Source organism: Pongo abelii, chromosome 3, assembly GCF_028885655.2.
Source record: "Pongo abelii isolate AG06213 chromosome 3, NHGRI_mPonAbe1-v2.0_pri, whole genome shotgun sequence".
Taxonomy (NCBI): Eukaryota; Metazoa; Chordata; class Mammalia; order Primates; family Hominidae; genus Pongo; species Pongo abelii.
In genome coordinates, this window is record NC_071988.2 from 39,554,167 (window position 1) to 39,572,847 (window position 18,681).

General features: G+C 41.2%; 1 protein-coding gene across 2 annotated transcripts in view; it reads left to right on the plus strand.

Moving 5' to 3' along the window:
• Positions 1-2,369: 2,369 nt before the first annotated feature.
• The window catches only part of RHOH (ras homolog family member H), a 48,250-nt gene continuing 31,938 nt past the window's right edge, over positions 2,370-18,681 (plus strand). For both annotated transcript variants that reach the window (XM_054553841.1, XM_054553840.1), the window contains exon 1: positions 2,370-2,758. The gene's annotated coding sequence lies outside the window, so the exon portion shown is untranslated. The remainder of the gene's footprint in view (positions 2,759-18,681) is intronic.

The following is an 18,681-nucleotide window of genomic DNA, read 5'->3' on the forward strand; positions in this document are numbered from 1 at the left end:
CTGGTCTTGGATTCCTGGGCTCAAACAATTCGCCTGCCTCGGCCTCCCAAAGTGTGGGAATTATAGGTGTGAGCCACTGTGCCCGGCCCATGAAGTCATTTTTCATCTCTGGATAAAACTGGAACATCAAAGTGGTGTTGTGGGGTGGCACACTCTTATTAATCTCCTGCTGCACTCTCCCTGCTACACACCCTGGAGTTGCTTTTAGTAAACTTTTCAGTGAGATGCAATCACTATACATGGAGGAACAGCATAAGGAACCACCTCACAGACTTGTGGCTGGCTGCGTGGAGTCTAAACACGGTGTTTCACTTCAGCCTTGTTGTCTTCTCTATGGGAATCCAGGGGGCAAAGTTTCTCTTTAATCTCAGCACTGGGGAGCCAGGAAGACCTCATGATTCTGAGCTATGTGTTTATGTTTCTCCCGCGGGCAATGAGTTTTCTGTGTGGTGGTATTTCCTGCTTCATACCAGTTGGTGAAGAGCATAGAACCACGTGGCATACATTCTCTGTAATTAACCTCACCCCCAGTTTTAGTGTCATTTTTGTCTTTACTTCTCTTGGCCTCATTTTCAAATTTCTTGTTTTTAATAGTTTCATTTTGCTAAGGTGTAAGTATTTTTGCAAGATGCTCTAAATCCTTTGATGAACAAAACCAGAAGTAAATAAAGAAAATATCCACAAGCTTATGTTCTGCTCAGCTGATAACATCACCATGGTGATCTGGCTTTCCACAGAGGATTTTCCGTTTCTTTCCTTTCTTTCCCTTCCTTCCTTCCTTCCTTCCTTCCTTCCTTCCTTCCTTCCTTCCTTCCTTCCTTCCTTCCTTCCTTCCTTCCTTCCTTCCTCCCTCCCTCCCTCCCTCCCTCCCTCCCTCCCTCCTCTCCCCTCCCCTCCCCTCCCCTTCCCTCCTTCTCTCTGTCCCTCTCTCTCTCTCTTTTTTGAGACAGGGTCTTGCTGTGTCCCCAGGCTGGAGTGTGGTGGTGGATCACAGCTCACTGCAACCTCAACCTCATGTGTTCAAGCAATCCTCCTGCCTCGGACTCCTGAGTAGCTGGGACTACAGATGTTGCCCAGCTAATTTTTGTAGAGATGGGATCTCACTATGTTGCCCAGGCTGGTCTCGAACTCCTAGGTTCAAGCAATGCTCCCCCCTTGGCCTCCCAAAGTGCTGGCATTACAGGCGTGAGCCACTGCCACTGCACCTGGCCTCCCACAGAGGATTTTCTAGGAGATAATGTGCTCTTCAGAAGGCTCGAGGATCTCAGCTGGCAGATTGAGTTCTTACTGTGCATTAACAAATTGACACTTGGATTCATGTGGAAGTCTTGTGAACGTGGTAATTGGGTGTCTGTTGATAAGAATGCTCACCTTGTACCATTGATTCCCTCTACAACTATGCTGCAAGCACAGTCATCTGCTTTCACGTCTTTGAACATGTCAACCTCTTTCCCACCTCAGGGCCTTTGCACATACTATTTGCCTCTACATGGAATATTCTTTCCTCTTTCTCATCCATTAGTGTGGCAGCAGTACTTTAGAATAATCAGAGGGGTTTAAAATAATATTGATGTCTGGTCCCAACGCAGCTCAATGAAACTCAGATCTTTGAGTGTGAGGCCGATGCACTGATAAAATAAAATAAAAGGCATGGAGTTGACTTTATCCTTATGATCGGCAGGTATTTTGACCAAGCTATCACCGTGAGCAGTAGCATCAACAGTTATTCAGGGATTTGGGGCACAGGGGGTTGTGACCACATCACAGAAGTTCAATTTGTTGGGTTAGGCAATTAGCCATAACCTAAGTAGTTGCAGATGGTCTCTACACCTGGATTGCCCATTAGGACAAAACAAATAAACTTGTGTTTTCAGGCAAATAATGAAACTCTGAGGAGTCTGAAAAAACAACTCATCGCCAGGTACCTCCCAGCCCAGGTGCTCGTCCATATAGGGGTGAACGCACTGCGGGGGCTGCTTGAACTCTCACTATGCCTGCATCTGTTCTTTGCAAAATATTATTTGATAGTTTTTAATGCAGCAAAGCAAAGCAGACAATCCACCTCTTGTTTTCCCCAAGCTGATGGGGGGAAAGTTCTAAGATGTTGTTTCCTAAGCTCAAATTAACCAAGATTGGTCAGTGGCATGGACTTTTTTTTTTTTTTTTTTGGTAATTTTACTTCCATGAGGAGTCATTTGGACTCTTCAGTCTTCCTTTCTTCAGTTTTACATAGGGCTTTGCTGGAGGAAAATGAGGCTAAGGGAGAGAGAAACACAGTCTCGGAGTGGGGTGGGGAATAAATTAAACGCAAACCCAGTGGTGCGGCAAAGGCCTTATTCTGCCTCTGATCTGGGGAAGTTTCATATTCTAATGGAGAGAAACGCACGTGCACACACACCCCCCTAAACCCACACAAATGAAACCCCCTCTGCGGAGAAGCCGGCTACAGGAAATTGACTTAGGCACAGGAACTTGCTAATCTCTTTTGTCACATTCGGATTGCTCCTGCTGCCTCACACACACTAAACCCAACCATCTTGCGGTGGACTCCCTGCCAGCCCAACAGTTGTATTTTCAGTTCTTCCAGTGTGAATCAGTTAATATTATCGGGAACGAGGGAGAGGTTGATCCTAGGAGGAAATCAACCACAGTGAAAAGGCTTGGGCCGCTTTTGTTTTCACCTCCTTTTGCTGAACAAATTTGATTTCCGGAGTCAGTCATTTTACTGTCAAGAAATTTCTGCGGCATTCTGCAACAGGTAAGGATTTTGCTTCCTTAAAAGTATTTCTCTGGTGTCAAAAGAAATTTTTCTAATTTTATTTAGCTTTTACTCTAGGCCAAACATCGTAATGACTCTGATCTACCTGCTGTAAGGTGTAGAATCAATTTATAGGGGGACGGGGGTCGGGTGGGGGAGTGTTGCTTTGATATTCACTGCCTCTCACTACAGTCCTAACAAGATTTTTGAAACATGAAAAGTTACAATAGTTGGCTTTTTGGTTCTCCAGATATTCTAGAGAATGCATATGCTTGCGACTGTGGCTGAGCTCAACTGTACGGGTAGTTTAAATACTACCCAAGGTTTGATGAAGTAAATCTAAAGATTCTCTAAGTTGTGCAAATATGAATTTTAAAGTTGTCTAGTTCAGAAAAGAAGCAGAACCGAAGTCTAAATGATGTAGATTTCAATCTGGAATTTCTAGCTTGTGTTTTTCACCTATTGCCAATGTTAATGCCCATTTCCCAAAAGTGCTCTATGATGTATAATATGTATTTTTAAATTAAATTAAACTTTTCTTCTGAGGTGGTTTGATTTGGAGATATGCTACGAGGTACCAGTCAGTAGCCTGAGTTGTAACTAAACAAAGTTTGGGAAATCACCGGTTGTAGGTGCTTTACTAAACGAAAGTTGCCGTTGATGTATTCAAGCAGGTAACAAGTAGTTGGTGATCCCTTATTGATTCTAAGCTGGTGCTGTGGAGGATATAAGAGAAATATTTTTAAAATCTCTACTTCAAAGGACCCTATAATCTGGTAGTTGTGATAAGAAGTAAAATTTAGGAAGCAATGCAAGATGAGAATTCAGTGATGAGCAGGGCAGCACAGGCTTGAAGAGTTCTGTGAATTCCATGGAGGGGGCCTGGGGGCAAACTGGAGTTGTCGGGAAGATCTGGGCTTTGGAAGGATGCGAAGTGTCAGTAGAAGGAGAAGGGGCAGGTGATTTCAGACTGGGAGGACCTTGTGGGCAAAGGCACAAAGGCGAGACTGACCTGGCGATGATAAGGCCAGTTGAAGAGACACTGGAGAAGAGAAGACAGTTTGTTTTACACATTGCAGGAAATCAGATTAGACAGTTAGGGTGTGGACACAAAAGCAAGGACCTTGCAGGCACTGGGGAGAAGTGACCCCATTCAATAGTCCTTGGTCTCCTTCTGCCCTGCGGCTGCTCCTCCTCGGCTCTCACGGCACTAGCAGAATTCCACGTGAGAGGGAGCTTTTCGAGCGTGGCCTCTTCCCACTTGGGGCTGCTTTCTGCATCCCTACGCCTGGCTGTGGGCCTCCATTTGCCCTCTACTGTCTTCCCTTAGGACATCATTTATGCAGAGAAAGGTTCGTGTGGCTCGGGGTACCAGTAAGACCTCTACATCTGGTTTCTACATTTTAAGGAGGCCCTTCAATTATCCAGAAATTAAAGTGGCCTTCCTCTTTGGAGGACGAGTTGGTTGATGAATGATAAGCAAGTCTCTATTCCTCAAAAGCCAGTCCCCAAATCCCATGAAATATGTGCTACTTTCTTTGCATGTCTAAATGAGATGGCATGGGTATGCTTCTGTTCTTTTTCTGGACGTTGTTTAGAGAGTCAGTAGATCATAATAATTCAGACACTTTTTTTCTGGACCATAAAATATCTGAACCCATATAATAACAAACATACAGCACGGTGAATAAGAACCCAACTTTCGAACCAGATCGCTTTGCGTCGAATCCCCATTCTATCATTCTATCATTTCTGGGCTGTGGGAACCTCAGAGAAGTTACTTTTCAACGCTCAGATTAAAAAGAAATTCACAAATAGCTCTAATAACAGTAATAATAACTGAAAATACCTACCTCAGAGGGTTGTTGTAGAGATGAAATAAGATAAAAATACATAAAGCATGTAGCCTAGTGCCTGATTAAAAAAAAAAATCTCTCAATAGATGCAACTCTTATGATTCTTATTAAGGACTTGGCTATTGCCACAAATGAAGGTGTTATGAGCCCTGGCTTAAGAGCAAGAAGCCTGCAAAGCTAACTCTCCTAATCCCAACATTCCTTTCCAGGGAAAGTAGGGTGACAGGAGGAGGCTGGGAATTAACGTTTTTTGAGCACCAAATATGGACAAGGCACAGGGGTCGGGTGTTTTTCTAGTAAGAATATATATGAAAGAAGGAAAACAAGCTTGGAAACTGCTATTTTAAGCCGTTTGGTAACAGTTTCTCTAGCTTATGAAAGAGGTCCTCTGAGTATCCACTGCATTACTTGTGGGCCTCCTTGGTTGACGTCGCTCTCTGAATGCTTGGGGTGGAATTCTAGAGGTGCTTTTCATTAGAGGCAGAGAGCATGACCTTTCTTCCTTGCCCAGTTTAAATTAAATTATTTTATCTTACAATGTGTTAATTTTAGTGCTAGCAAGGCACAGCTAAAATTCCATTTCTACTTAGGAGTGGGGATCATTGTGGCAGTGAGTGCTTATTTGGGTTTGGGATGCTTGGATCTGGGTGAAAGCCAAGATTAAAAAGCATCCTGCTTCCCCATTCCACTCTCTAGGTTATAAATATTTTTTTGGATTAAAAGCCTCCTTTAAAAAAATGCAAATCCACCCGGCGTGTTAATTGTACAGGGGATTCCTAATTATGTGTGCAGATGACTTGAGTCAAACCATGATAGTGTTCCTTCTAGAGTCCCACTGGTGTCCTAAGGGAGGAGACTCTGGAGCTTTGTGTATGAAAAGGGATGGGCACAAGTCAGGATGGGGTGCACAGGTGGAGGCTGGGAGGCAGCATGACTGTGTGGGGGGCTGGGGTGGGCAGTGAGAGCAAGGAGGGTGTCAGAGATGGAAAGGATGACCCCAGGGGGGTGGAAGGGTGCCAGAAACTTAGGGCTCCTCTGTGGCTCTTTAGCCATTTGTCTCTAGCAACTGCTTGAATGCCCTGAACAACCTTTTGACGACTTGCACAAGAAGTTGTCATACTGTTCCCCGGATGTGGACAGTTGTTCAGAGACCATGATCATGTGTCTGGTGTCTCAGTGTGGAATAGTGGTTTGTAAAGCTGGCTGGACAGCAAAACTGCTTGGGGAGCTTTTAAGAAACTGAAATTCCATGTCTCATACCCCAGCCCTCACATGAGGTCCAGGAATCTGTGTGATTAAAAAATACAAGCCCCAAAACAACTTGGAAAGTGGTCTTTTTACAGGTGGGGATTTAGGAACCAAGAATCCAGAAGTCTCCTACCAGGGCCCCAGAAACCATAAGTTGAGTAAGTGCTGAAATGAGGCAAATTGATCTACTCTCTATTGTGATTAATATCTTCACACAGAAAGTATTTTCCTTTGTCTTGAGTTTATTCCTTGGGATGAGTTATTGGGAGTGGGGTGACTGGGTCAAGTTTGTGAGGATGTTTAGCTCAGTCATACCTATATTTTAACATGCAAACATAGGGTACCACTAATTTAAAAACCAAAGTGTTGTATACATGTAGAAGCTATATATTATTCCGGGGAGCCCAAAGAGGGGATGTTGCTTTCAAACGAAAGTGCCAAATCACATTCTTTTCTGGTAAAATAGAATACTAATGAATTGCTTTTGGAAGAAATTTCCAGAGCATTATTGAATGTTCAAGTGCTTCTTAGAGCATAAGTTGAACCTTTCTTATCTCTGCACTCAGTTTCTTGTAAAACTGAAGTCACAGTGACCTCTTCCCCATTTCGTAGAAAAGAAACCCAAGGAAGAGAGTGGTTAAGAAACAGAAGATATGGTTCTCATCACATTTGCCTGAGAACTACATATAGTCATCCATTCAGTGCCTCGTTAAGTAAATAAATGATTGAATCATTTGTATACATGACCTCATGGAAAAAAACACCGTAAAATGAATGCTTGAGGGTGGGTAGACAGAATTATTCAACCCAGACAGGCGTTAGATGTTCACTCTATCCTTTTTTTTTTTTTTTTGCATTAGGTTTTATTCATTATTTGCATCATCTATGGACCTAAAAGCATGCTCATTGTCACACAGATGGGAACAGGGTGAATTTTCAATGATTTCAATGAAAAAAAAAAAAAGATATGCTCTTGCAAAATATCAAGGGAGATGTTTACAGTGGTGTTCTAGAATAGGCTTGCTCGCAAGTGCTGATTGTAATATTTTCAGAAATTTTCCAAGCCAGTGAAGTTATTGACTTCTCTTTATCTGTGTGATGGAAATGCTATATAATATTGTGCTATCTGAGCATCTCTTTTCAATTTTGCATTCAGTGATGTCATGTTGGTGGCTTGAAATTGGCTATGGTAAAAGTACACTGTGAAAATCAGCAAACACAATAAATCAGCCTCCCCACCTTTTTTTTTTCGGGGCGGGGGGCAAGCATGTTGTTAAACATTTACTAGCATACTACTGAGGAACTGTGTAAAATACAAATATGGCAATTTGACGATATGTACCAAGAACCATTAAAGTGTTCCTACACTTTGATCCATTCATTCCACCCCTGGAAATTTATTCTGAATAAATAATTCAAAGAAAAAAGAAATAATATGCATGAACATATTCACTGTATTATCATTTATAGCAACAAAATCTGAAAATAACCTAAACACTAAGCAATAGGAATTCTGGCAACATTAACTTCATGAGGTTTTTTTTTTTTTTTTTAAGACAGGGTCTTGTTTTGTCACCCAGGCTGGAGTACAGTGATGTAATCACAGCTCACTGCAGCCTTGACCTCCTGTGCTCATTTGATCCTCCTGCCTTAGCCTCCCAAGTAGCTGGGACCACAGGCGTGGGCCACCACACTTGGCTAACTTTTTTTTTTTGTAGAGACAGGGTCTCACTTTGTTGCCCAGGCTGGTCTCCATCTCCTGGGATCAAGTGATCCTCCTGCCTTGGCCTCTCGAAGTGCTAGGATTACAGGCACGTCACTGTGCACAGCCCATGGGTTGTTTTAAAGTCATTAAAAATCATAGTTATGATGGTTATGAAAATATATTTGATATGATGTTAGGTTAGAAAATCAGAATTAAAAATTTTAATTACATTCTGATTTTGTTATGAATAAGAATTAAATGTGAGCCATAAAAAAATGACAGCATTTGATATGTTAGAATGGTGAAATAGTAGAATTTGTTTTTATTTCGTTTATTGTAGTCGTGGTATGTGTGCATTTAAGAAATTTGGAGAACACCTGTTAATAAGTGATCTTGAGTAGTTTTAATATTTAGGAGGAAGGCCATGAGTTTTGTGAACCACATGGGGCTTTACCTTTAACCAATAGATGTTACTGTGAATCCCTGGGCAGGGTATTGTAAAGGGAGTTTGGAGCTAGGCAGTGTGAGCTGTGGATGCTAAAGGGGTTTCTTTAGAGCAGCTTAAGGAGGAGGAAGTAAGTAACTGTGTCCTGAGGACTTGCTAAAGTAGACTTCAAGGAATGAGAAATAGTCAGAGAAAAGCTACCATCAAAGGCCAGAGAGACACGGGAGAGAAGGTTTCTTAGGAAGAGACACGGAGATGCCGATGTCAGAGGTGAACAAGATGGATAAGTAAATAACTCCATTTTGACCCGAAAAAAATAGGGGCTGAAATCAGGGAGGAAATGATTTTTGTAGAGCAATGGTTCTCAAGTTTTATTTATTTATTTTTAGGGGTTTTTAAAAATTTTTTATTTTTTGAGATGGAGTCTCGCTCTGTTGCCCAGCCTGGAGTGCAGTGGCATGATCTTGGCTCACTGCAAGCTCCGCCTCCCGGGTTCATGCCATTCTCCTGCCTCAGCCTCCCGAGTAGCTGGGATTACCGGCGCCCGCCACCATGCCCGGCTAATTTTTGTATTTTTAGTAGAGTCAGGGTTTCACCGTGTTAGCCAGGATGGTCTCGATCTCCCGACCTCGTGATCTGCCCGCCTCGGCCTCCCAAAGTGCTGGGATTACAGGCGTGAGCCACCGCGCCCGGCCAGTTCTCAAGTTCTAGTGTGTTTAAGAATCACCTGGATGAGTGGGGGAAGAGTTAACTAATTTAGCATCCGGGTTCCATCTCCATGCATTCTGATACGGTTGGTCTGGAGGTTGGCAGGAATATGCATTCTTAACCTATGCATATCTCACCCTATGAAGACTCCGATGTGAATTGCCTGCAGATTACACTTTGAGAAACGCTAGTGGAATAAAGATAACAGTTTGGTTTTGTCCAGGGAAGGTATATCTGTGAGTGTGTGTGTGTGTGAGAGAGTGTGTATGTGTGTGTTGAGGGTGAAGCTGTTACTTAAAGGTTCAGAATTGAAGGACTTATAATGTAAAAGGGGAATGAAAACAGAGAAAGCCCAGAGGGACAGGTTATTTATTTGTTATAGAAACAAACAGCAAAAACCAGGAAGCTGTACTTATGATATTCCTTAAAGGAATATAGTTTGTGGCACAAAATTCTTTTCCACAGTTAAACAATTTTGTTCAGCATTTGAACCAATTAAAAGTAGCCATGACTAGGGGAACTATAAGCACAGAGAAAGACGGTCATGGGGAGAGTCTGGGACCCATAAACATTCTATTTCAGGCCATTGAGCAGTGGTTATTAAACCCGTGGTAGAATATGGGAGTGCTGTGGACAGAAAACACTCTGGACCTTACTGTATGATAACATTATGTTAAAGAAGAAAAGAAAGTATATTTTTTGATGAAATGTAGTATTTTACGTACAGAACTCAGTACTCAAAGTAGTAATAACAATTAGACTTATGCCACAACAACATTATATCACAAAATAAACATATGAAAGTGAGTGACATCGCAGTAGCCACGGTTCTGAGATTATCTGCTTCACCTGGCTTTGGAAGTTTAGTGATTGTAATAGCTTTCAAATAGCCTTCAATGTCTCGTGCTCTTCTTACAGTGGAGATGATTCTTTTACTTTAATCACATTCCCCATCGTCAGGGCCTCTAATCTCTTGAGACATGATGTGGTAAATCAAGGATAAGTTAACAACCCATCTTAACATTGGAGGCGCAACTCACAGGGTCTGTTGGATGTGCAAGGGTCTAACACCTGAAATCAGACCTCTTTCTACAAGCACGCGCTGACTGTTCTATTCCCCACCTAACAGGGTTTTTCATGGACTGACTGGCTTATGATTTGGAGCAATGTTTCCTAATCACTATTTTTGGTCACAGATTCGTTTGACAATGTGATGAGAGCCAAAGACTTTCTCATACAGGGACATGAACATTTGCTGCACAGTCCTAGGGGATATAAGGACCCTCCAAAACCCATTCATGGACTCTCAGGGATCCAGAGGCCTCATGTGAGGAGCTCTGGCCTCAGCAGAGGGAGCATTGCAGAGGAAGTTCTGGTTATTACTGACATCAGATTAAGCCCCTAAAGACAGAAATGCTGCTTCTCCAATTGATGGCTGAAATGAGGGTAAGATGGCGGATACATATGTAGTTTTATAGCATCAGATCCTTAAAATGAGTAGCATGTGGGGCTAGAGTTGTTTCCCTTCAGATAACATATGATTAATGCTCTAAATCCTTAGTTCTGGATTCTCTCATGTGAAGCCAGGGTCAGTTCCCATTTGGGAAAGCAGTCTCTCAAGATGCCACTTTAATGTCTTACTTATCAGCTCATGATGCCTTGGGTGGCACAAGAAATGCAGGCAGGGCCAGGCGAGGTGGCTCACACCTGCAATCCCAGCACTTTGGGAGGCCGAGGCAGGCAGATCATCTGAGGTCAGGAGTTCGAAATCAGCCTGGCCAACATGGCAAAGCACCGTCTCTACTAAAAATACAAAATTAGCTGGGCGTGGTGGCACATGAGCCTGTAATCCTAGCTACTCCGGAGGCTGAGGCAGGAGAATCGCTTGAACCCAGGAGACAGAGGTTTCAGTGAGCCAAGATCGTGTCACTGCACTGCAGTCTGGGCAATAAAGTGAGACTCAGTTTACAAGAAGAAGAAAAAGAAAAAGAAAAATGCAGGCAGGTTGTAAGCACTGATCTGGCCAACTCTAGAGTGTAGTGAGTAGCGTGGGGTCAGCTGATGCCCCTAAGCAATGTACTGGAGACCCAGCCCAGCTGCTTTTAGGGTGAAAGGCATTAGCATTAGCCAGTGGGTAAAGTGCTCGCTTCTGAGTGTAAGATGTAGTTGTCTTATCTGAAGCTGAACTTGTTGGGCTTTGATAACTTTGAAGATAGTTCTTTTCCTGTGTAGCCTTTTGATCACAGAAGCCCAGTTGGTCATCTTCCATTAGTGGGTATCTGACCTGCAATTTGGGGAACTGAGTGTTTTCAGCTGAAAGCTCACGGCTTTGTTCATTTCCTGTCCTCCCAGACTGTGGTATCAGGCAGGGTATGGAGACTTACCCCAAACCCGTCTGTTTAAATTAGCCAACCCTGCTGGAAGTGGTAAGATGAGGCCGCATTCTCATGTCACGGTCTTACAGTGGATTGACACTGGATGAGAAAGAGAAATGCACTTCATCTTCATCACTCCAGAGAAAAAGAATGTGAATTGACTAAATACATGGTGAGTCAAGGTTCTCTTAGTGTGGGATAGCATAAAAATTGGAAATCTGTCTTTGAGATAGAAAGGGAAAATCTATAACAAATATGTTCCTGTAATCAGTGTGCCTTAACGTCTATAACCATTTTAATTATTGCACATCCATGACTAGGTTTCTTGTAAGTTTCAATATCTATTTTAATAACAATATTGCATCATACAGTCACAGCCCTCAAAACACAAATATTCCATGTACACCAAAGGCTGGTAGCAAAGTCTCTACTCCTCTTACCTCCTGGAGATGATTTTCCCCTGCCAGGTCATTATGTCTAGCAACCTAGTTGCCCATGCAGAGAATGGACTGGCACACATCTCTTTCTTGGCTCTTTTCCTTTCTTTCAGGCAGGACCCTTACTTTTAATTTGTCTTCCCTCCAAGTCCAGCTGTCACCTTCTTGAGAGACTCAAAATACACAACCCTTACTATGAACCTTTTTCTCCCTTTCTTGCATTTTTTTTTCTCAGTTGCCACAAAAAATTCTTCTGGTCTTTGTTCCAGTTTTGAGCTGAAAATGATCCCAACTGTGGTTGAGAAGCATAAGAATGCCTGTAATTATTCCTTCTAACAAGGAAAAGGAAACTCAATATATTTAGAGTCAAATTTAAATGATGTAAAATCAACTACAAAAACCTTTACAGGGCCTAAAAGTCCCCTTTGGTATACTTTTTCTTGATAAAACCTGATTTTCCTCAAGCTCTACTCTTTGGGCAGTAACTTGCTGAAATTTATGTCAATAGTAGTCTTTCTCTGTCTTCTTCATGTGATAAGGAAGTAGGAGAGAGGGTTGGAGGCACATACAGGAAATAGGAGGGGAAAAGCCAGAAAAACCCTTACCTATTGACAATACCACAATTTCCTATATGTGCCAAAACAATATTGTCACTATATTCCTAAACACAGAATATCTGGCAATATCAGAGAAATATCTATAATAATATCTACTTTAAAAATATAATAGTAATGGATATTTGTTGTAGCAAATATGGCATATGCCTTTTAGGTTAAATATACTTGTATACATCTTATTTGTAAGTGTTTATGTATTAAAATTGCCATCAGGCTGGGCGCGGTGGCTCATGCCTGTAATCCCAGCACTTGGGGAGGCTGAGGCGGGCAGATCACGAAGTCAGGAGTTCAAGACTAGCCTGGCCAAGATGGTGAAACCCCGTCTCTTCTAAAACTACAAAAATTAGCCAGGCGTGGTGGCAGGCACCTGTAATCCCAGCTACTTGGGAGGCTGAGGCAGGGAGTTGCTTGAACCTGGGAGGCAGAGGTTGCAGTGAGCAGAGATCGCACCACTGCAATCCAGCCCGGACAACAGACTGAGACTCTGTCTCAAAAAAAAAAATAAATAAAAGTCATCATCGCAGTGTTTTCCCTCCGCGATGTGCAAAATCTATAGAAAGAAGCATAAACATTGCTTCCTAATGTGATAGAAATACAGCTAATAATTGTAGGATCATTTGAATTAACAAAAGGCAACTATGAGTATTTTTTCTGAGTCCTATAGCTATCTTTCCTTTTTTTTCATCCTCTACATTTCAGGAAAAGCAATTGAAATGTAGATTGTGGCAGTGTTTCTATTACATTCTAGAGCTATGAAAACACACGGATGGTTTTCAGGATGCACAGGAGGGTTCTACGTAAAACGTCGGTCCAGAGTTCAAACCCCAAACTAATAGTTTTGGATTTCCCCAAGTACTACCTACTTAATATGTCACCAGGAAAGACCCATCACACACATATATGGAAGGAAAAATTAAAGTTTCTCCTCCAGCAGGGGCTAGATTCTTGTGGTTTCTGTTTAAAAATTAGATGGTGGCTGGGCACTGTGGCTCACGCCTGTAATCCCAGCACTTTGGGAGGCCGAGGCGAGTGGATTACCTGAGGTCAGGAGTTCAAGACCAGCCTGGCCAACATGGTGAAACCTGGTCTCTACTAAAAATACAAAAATTAGCCGGGCGTGGTTGCTCACACCTGTAATCCCAGCTACATGGGAGGCTGAGGCACAGAATTGCTTGAACCCAGGAGGCGGAGGTTGCGGTGAGCTGAGATCATGCCACTGCACTCCAGCCTGGGCAACAGAGTGAGACTTGGTCTCAAAATAAATAAATAAATAAATAATAATTAAAAAAACTAGATGGTACAATTGTGTTAAAAAAAATCACCAGCGTTTTCAGCCTACGTTTATATCTACTTTTTTTTGGACCTGTGACCAACCAATCTTATAAAGTTATATTATCTTCCAGCTTCCTCTGATTTACTTGTCCTTTCTTTGGAGGACTAAAATAATCATACTCTTTTTATTTCCCTACAATCACTCGAGCTATTTGGAATTTAAATGTTGGTGCTCCTTCCTTTATAAATTTGGTCTTGATTGGTTTTATTTCTCAACAGGTACGTAGCTCATTATTTTATCCATTAATTATAGTTACTTTTTTTTCCTTTGCCAATTTTGGGAGTGCTTAACAACTCTTAAGAACTGTTTCATTAACAAACTAGTAACCAATGTAAAATGCAGAATAAATAACAAGTTCAGTTGCCTTTATAGTCTTTAAGGTTTGCTTAGAAACTTTTAAATTATAATCAAGTTTTTTCTTTTCCTACAAAATATTGGCCAAAGTACAATTTATAAACAAAATCATCAGCCAATCCGGAAAATGAGCTAAATATTCCTTCTTCTCTCCACTTAATATGCTCTGTTCTCAATTATTATTTTGAATTGTTTTAGGAGGCTTTCGAAAGGCCTCTTTTCAGAAAAATTGTGAGTTTTGGGCAGCAACATGAATGATCAGCTTTAAATTGTTCATAGTCTTTGACCACGTTTAAGAATTATTCCTAAGAAAACAATGCAAAGTCTTTTATTATAAAAGCAAGACTTCTCAACACAATGGTGTCTGCTAATAATAGAGAAACCAAGAAACAACTTAAAATGCCCAACAGAAATGTATGAGGTGATAAAGGCGACAAAGTGAGACCCTGTCTCAAAAAAATATATATATATAATATTTGTATTTATAATATAAAAAGGCCTATATATGTATTCTTATACATGAATTCAGAATATGGAGGTAAATAAATATGTTAGAAATTATCTAGTGTGTGATAAGATTACATGATTTAAAATGTTTTTCATTTTTTCCTGTCTTTTCTATAAGTAGCATATATTGTTTGTATATAAAAAAAGGCCAATAATCCTTATTAAAAGAATGTCAGTTTTTGGTGTGAGGTTAATAACAAAATTAGTTAAAATGATTCTGACATGAGAGTTTTTTTTTTTGACATTTTGAAAGAAACCTAATGCTTTGAAAGCCCTAAGTCTATAATTAAATTGTATCTAATAAAATTTAGAGGCTCTTTAGATTTAGAGGGATTTTGAGTTTCTCAAAGCATAGAAAACGACTTTTAGTGAGAGATGTTGGAATTATCAATTAAGTTTGTGAGTGATTTCTGTTTTTAAAATATGAGATAATTAGCATTAGCTAGTATTAGACTTTAAGCAAAATATAAAATATTCAAGTGATGAATACAGATGATTATTTCTACGTTTTAACCTGTAAAAAGGTTCCCAAAGAGATTTTTTTTTCTTTTTTCTTTTAGTGAGACAGGATCTCACTCTGTTGCCCAGGCTAGGGTGCAGTGGCATGATCATGGCTCACTGCAACCTCCACCTCCTGGGCTCAGGTGATTCTCCCACCTCAGCCTCCCGAGGAGCTGGGACTACAGGAATGCACCACCATTCCGGCTAAGTTTTGTATTTTTTTGTAGAGATGGGGTTTCACCATGTTGCCCAGACTGGTTTTGAACTCTTCAAGCAAATTCAGCCACCTCGGCCTCCCAAAGTGCTGGGATTACAGGTCTGAGCCATGGCGCCCAGTCAAGAGATCCTTTAAGAAGCACATTTTCCTTATGCATCTTAAATATTCAATTAGAAAAGAATTGACTTTCAAATATTTTGAAAGACATATCTCCTAGGTAAATCATAAATATATTCATTCTGTGTAAAGTAGGAAAATAAAGGAAAATTACCTTGTATCTTTTCATGGCCATTTCTCTACACAGTAATACCAAATATCTAAAAGTTTGTTAATTCAAAATGCCAAATATTAGTTGGAATATCATATAACTCTTTGAAAAGTTGATTCGTTTAGTGAAAAAGACTTTTCCTCTTAAATGGAGTGAAATCTCGTGTCTGATTTGTGTAATATTCCTGATTACATTTTGTGTGTGTGTGTGTGTGCTTCTTTCCGGCTTGGTTTAACAATAACTCATGATCATAAGAGGACAGCTATTGCTTGTAAGGCACCTAGCTGATCAATTAACAATGCTTTGTATAACAATTGTATAATTGAAAGTGATACAATACCTACCAACGGGGGCTTAAAGCAACCAGGATTCATTTCTCCACGTAACAGGAAGTTCAGAGGTCTGCGTTTCCGGCCCTGGGCCAATGGCTCAATGAGACTGCCTGCCATTCTGTTGTCTTTTGTCATGGCTGCACGATGATTGCTGCAGCTTCTAGCCATGTACTCCATTCAAGATGCATGGAAAGGTTGGGGTAGAAAGGAGGATGAGTTGGCAGTGGCTGTCTCATTTTCCAGGAAACCAAGAATTTTCCCGGAGGCCTCCCAAACAGATGTTAGCTTCCGTGTCATTGGTAGAACTAGGTTACACAGCCACTCCAGCTGCCGTGAAGGTGGAAAACAGGAAATAGACTTATTATTAACAATTCCCTTAGACCATACATTCCTAACAGGCAGGGTGGGTGGGTGTGGGGAACATGGTGGAGAATAGGGTGAGGGTTGTGGTGGGGCGTGGATGGGGTGGTGCTGTTGATATCATCCCTTAAGGGAAGGATATTGCTTTTGTGGGAGGGAAAAGGCAGGAAAAATATCTCATTCTATATGTATAAAGCACAGTTATACATACAGCATATATGCAGACATATAATTTGTCTCTGGTATTAAAATTTCATGGATGGGGCAATTAGGAAAAAAGCGTCTAAAAATGCTCTTAGGGAGATGATGTTGAAAAAAAGTTGAGAAATACTGGGCTAGACCAAACATGATCCATTGCCTGAAGCTTACGTATTATCTATTACTGATGACAAAGAGAGGCACAGGTATGGAGTGGAAAACTAACAATGCCTGCCGTAGAGAATGTCATACATTAAATTAATGAACAGCTTACTTTATGTTGTAATTGTTGTTGGTCTTCTCTCATTGTACTGTGTAAACATCTTAAAAGTGGGAACTGTGTCTTATTTGGATGTATATCTTTGTATATTAGCACACTAGTCCCTCAAGAGGTATGTTTTGTAAGTTGAATGGAACAAACAACATTTTATTTAACACACATTTTATTTCTATTTTTTAAAATTTTATTTATTTATTTATTTTGTGACAGCCTCTCTCTGTGTCACCCAGGCCAGAGTGCAGTGGTGCAATCTCAGCTTACTGCAACCTCTGCCTCCTGGGCTCAAGCGATTCTCGTGCCTCAGCCTCACAGGTAGCTGGGATTACAGACGTGCACCACCATGCCTGGCTAATTTTTTTTGTATTTTTAGCAGAGACGGGCTTTCACTATGTTGGCCAGGCTGGTCTTGAACTCCCAGCCTCAAGTGATCCGCCTGCCTCGGCCTCCCAAAGTGTAATGTTGATTATTTTTAATGGCAAAAATGAAGTGATGCAGGAAGACATTTAAGCATCATAGGTGATGTCTTGGGGGTAGTTTCACTGGGTTTTTAGCGAGCTGTTTGATTGCTCTTATGTGGATGGTACAAAGACCAAAAGAGGTTTTGCAAACAGTGGAGTCATAAATGATTGTTCATGAGATAATTAGTTCTGATAGTTCCGTTAGTTTGTTTGTAAGAGATGAAAAGGAAATAAAATGGAAAAAGAGAGGAGATTTGTTTTGTTTTGTTTTGTTTTACTTTTTAGCTGGATTGTTTTTTCTGTGCCTAAGCTGCTTCAGTTGTAAAATGGAAATTATAATGTCAAAATCCTTCCTTCTCGAATTGTGATGGTCAATGAAAAGCTGTCTGAGAAAGCTGCCCCGGGCTGTCTAACAGTATTCCTCCAGCTGGACTGTGCTTCTGAGTCATCCGATGCTTTAAAAATACAGCTTCCCAGGAAAACATTGTAAACAACTCCCAGGGTACATAATGATTTAGATGATTAAATCTGGAGGCTGCCCTGACTTCACTACCCTGGGCCTCAACTGCTTTATAAATTATGAATAGAGATACTTCCTAGGACTGTAGGGTGGATAGCAAATGAAGCGAATTAACTGCCAAATCCTTCCTTAACATCTTCGTTATGATCAATATTATGAACCTAGGCAATCTTCATCCATACATTGGACACTTGACCTTGGGATGGATTAGAGTTCCTCAGTTTACTTCGTCCTCTGTGCAAAATCTAGAATATTGACAGCCTATTGTTAGAGTGCAACACATGTTTGAGGAATTATTGCATGATTGATATTGTTGAGAGTTCAGATTAATGTCACTTCAGATAATCCACAGATGCACAGATGACATGGAAAACTGGTGGGCTACCGTGCTATTTGAAGTCAACGAGGGCTTGCACTTAGCTGGGAATGGGCAAGAGAATAGGATTAATGCCCAGTAAGATATATCTTCCGATCCTCACCTCTCTTTTGTATATAGGTGATGTTTTAAAAAACTTCCTTCTCCTCCAATCAAAACTGGCTTTGAGGAAAGAATGGGACTGGATGCACATTTGTGTAAACATGCTAATGGTAAAAGAAGTCTTTACCTTCCAGGGATATTTGCATTTCAACAAAGTATCAAACCTCAAGAGAAAGGGCTGCTCCAAGGATGGAAGATATATTTGGTAGGGAGAGGACTTTTTGTCACCCTTGATTCACTCCATGTAGGCAGGGATCTTCTGGTAAGATGCTCCCTGATGGGGACTTGTTGGATGCTGGCCGTGCCAGCTGGCTGAAACCCTGAGGGTCAGACTTCCTTGCAAGGGATCCTTATCATGGGGATGGCAGCCGCTGCTGATAGATTGGGGAACTGCTTCCATTGCCGTCTCCCTATAGGGAGGGTTCCCCTAAACTGAGTCTCTAATAATCTCAGAGCGAGACATGTGCTGTGGGGATCTTATCATCTTATCAGATTTTTCTAAACTATAGTCCTTCTTAGAAGTGAGAGGCCCAGAACACTCTACTTTATGCAGGAATAGCAGTGATGACTCATGGTTGGGAAGACACTAGAATTCAGCCAGGAGAATATCATTAAAAGAGAGAGAAGGGAAAACAGACTTTTTGTGTGGTAGAAAAACAAACCCTCTGTATCATTATGTGAACAACGGTGCAAAAAATAGGAGACACAGTTTACCCATGGGTAGCT